Consider the following 3,380-nt stretch of genomic DNA (forward strand, 5'->3'; position numbering starts at 1 on the left):
GGTTTAGCCGCCGGATCAAATACCGACAGCAGCAGCCTGATGGATAGAAATGGTGTCCCTGGGTCCAACAAATAGGTTTAGAGCTGCTGAGGGTGGTATGAAAACTAGAGATGTGCGCGTTCCCGTGTTTTGGCAAAACCACCCTCAAGTGTTTTGGTTCGGTTTTGGATTTTTAAAAAATTGATCAATACAGCAGGGCCTTCATAGACCTATGGGGAAGTTTTGTGTCATCTGTCATCTTTTCATTGCAAAAAATAAAATAAAATGCTCTCTTCTGCTCCTCTTCAACTTTCCTGTCCTTTGTTTATTTCCTCTTACCTCCATGCATCGGATGGGTATATGTTCCTTTTATGATGTCAGGCTTGGCTTATTCATGATATCCCTCTGATTGTATATTTTATTTTATGATGTGTTCCCTGTCGGCAATGCTCATAAGTCTTCTATAAACTTTTGTGTATATTTTCTTGTTTTTGTTTATAACATGTATAAAAACTTATTTGAATAAAAATTATGTGATTTAAAAAACCTGTTTACATACAATCCAAAACCTGAGATCTGTTTTTTTGATTGACTTCCGAACTTACGGGAAGACCTGAGCCAAGGCTTATTTCTACCTGGAACCCCAAAGTTCGGGTATATTCGGTTTTCAGCAAAATCGAACCACTTATCTCTAGTGAAAACAGCGGAGTGGAGTACAAAGAGGTGGTGTAGAGTGAGGCTAGTATGCAAGAGAAGTAGGTAGTGGGAACACGGGGGAGGAGGGCCCTGCTCAAAGGAGCTTACAATCTAAAAGGGAAGGGGAGACAGACAGATTGTCACAAACCATGTAAGAGACCTCCGCCTTAGACCCCTGCATCTCCCTATGCGCCTGTGCCATCACGGTCCGTGGTGCCGCCGGCCTGCTGGCCGCGTAACTCCCAACACTGGGCCTTCTCTTAGAAGTCATCTGCAACATCCCCGCTGTTGCCTGAGTCCCTCTACCACTGATCCATGTGCGCATAGCGCGCTAGTACACAAGTCTTCCGGACCATGGGCGCGGCCATCTTGGTCTGGGTCAGGTGTTACCCATGCATCCAGTCACCAGCGGTCTCAGCTTGCCTCAGCCTATCCGCATCTGGCTGCTGGTATAAAACACCTCTCTATGACACATACCAGTTGCCAGTGCAACAATGTCCATTTCTCCTGCATGACCTATGTTCCTGAGCTCTCAGTGTGATACTTCTGGTTCCAAGTTCCACGTTACTCCAGTCCGGAGTCAGTTTCAAGTTCCAAGTTACCCATTCCACTCTACTCCAGTCCAGAGTTAGATCCTAGTTCCAAGTTACCCATTCCACTCTACTCCAGTCCGGAGTCAGATCCAAGTTTCAAGTTCATTCCATATTGCTCCAGCCCGGAGCCAACTCCAAGTTTCAAGTTCATTCCATATTGCTCCAACCCGGAGCCAACTCCAAGTTTCAAGTTCATTCCATATTGCTCCAGTCCGGAGCCAACTCCAAATTACGAGTTCATTCCACATTACTCCAGCCCGGAGTCTAAGTCTAATTCATCTTCATTGCTCCAGTCTGAAGTCTAACTACTTTCCTTCTAGTTCATTCAGCTCCAAGTTCACAGTTTTTTCCTACAGATCCTTTTTCAATTCCAGTGACTATTCAGAGACTTTTTGTTCTACAGTTTTAATTTAGTATCTTCTAGTTGTGTTATCTCTGCACAGAGGACTATATTATAACATCATATATTACAGTCTCTTCTATTCCTGTATGAGTAGAAATTATATTAAACCATCCAGTTTCCAACCACACATTGGTTCAGGTGTCTCTGTCATACAACCCAGTTTGGGTACACAATTCCAAGTTCCCCGGTCCGTGACAGTTTGTACTGGCCACATGGACCCGTCTGGTAATCAGAGCCCTGGATCAGGTTCCACCCAGGATGTGTTGAATCATCTGGAAAGACAGGAGTCCACCCAGATACAGTTGATGCAATACATTCAAGATGTCTCTACTTGTTTGGACAATATTCAAACTCTTCTCTCTGGAACTTCTAGGTCGGACCTCCAGTCTAGTAATCCGGTTCCAGCACCCGCATCTTCAGTAGTCTCTTCTCCAGTACCCCGTCTTCAGCTTCCTCCTCCCAGCAGGTTTGATGGGAATCCAAAGTTTTGCCGAGGTTTTTTGAACCAGTGTGAGATCCACTTTGAGTTTCAGGCAGCAAGGTTTCCCACTGCCAGAACCCGAGTGGCATACATAATATCTCTATTAACTGGCAATAAACAAAATGAAGTGGCGCTTTTTGATGAACTTGACACAAACACTGTCACAATTGATATAAAATTATAGAGACCATATAGGTCACTTTAATAAAAAAGTTATACACTAAAATCAATGTAGACTATGGAAAAAGCCAATGTATACATGAGATACAGACCACATCAACACACTTCCTGTTAATAATGCCAAATATTAGGGGAAAATGCACAATAATGTCACTTGGATGATTAGGGAATGTATAAAGTCCAAAAGCAAGGACACTGGGTGAAATCGTGCCACACCAAATTAGTGTGTATTCGGGTGTCCAGGGTATAGTTACCAGATCCTATAACTGATAGGAGGATGCTCCTATTGACATACAATGGTATGCTGCACTTGGAGTTCTCCAAAATGTACGGTAGGGTCTGTTGAGAAATCACGATCTTTGAAGCTGGACAAAGGTGCAGAAAATGTCCCCAGGCGTGCAAAATGTTCCAGGAAGATGGATCCAAGTCGTGCAATCCAATCGTTGTATGTGTGTAGACACTTGGCAAATAAGGAGATAATTCAGTGGTCTCCTTGGTGGTCTCCTTTTACTAGGTATATCCCAATTTTCAAAATAGGTCTGCCTCCTTTTTATTCTTTCATCAAAATTAGAAAAACAACTCATATCTGCTGCCTGTAGGACTATGTGTACATGCAAGAGAATTACCAAAAGATTGGATACAGGCGCTGTAATGAGTGGTTATTTCTAGCTGCCACTGAGAAGGGCTAGTCAGGCCCAATAAGAAACAAGCAATAAACAAAATGAAGTGTGGCTTTTTGATGAACTTGACACAAACACTGTCACAATTGATATAAAATTATAGAGACCATATAGGTCACTTTAATAAAAAAGTTATACACTAAAATCAATGTAGACTATGGAAAAAGCCAATGTATACATGAGATACAGACCACATCAACACACTTCCTGTTAATAATGCCAAATATTAGGGGAAAATGCACAATAATGTCACTTGGATGATTAGGGAATGTATAAAGTCCAAAAGCAAGGACACTGGGTGAAATCATGCCACACCAAATTAGTGTGTATTCGGGTGTCCAGGGTATAGTTACCAGATCCTATAACCG

Source organism: Taudactylus pleione, unplaced genomic scaffold (assembly GCF_031769625.1).
Source record: "Taudactylus pleione unplaced genomic scaffold, aTauple2 ptg000201l, whole genome shotgun sequence".
NCBI classification, from domain to species: Eukaryota; Metazoa; Chordata; class Amphibia; order Anura; family Myobatrachidae; genus Taudactylus; species Taudactylus pleione.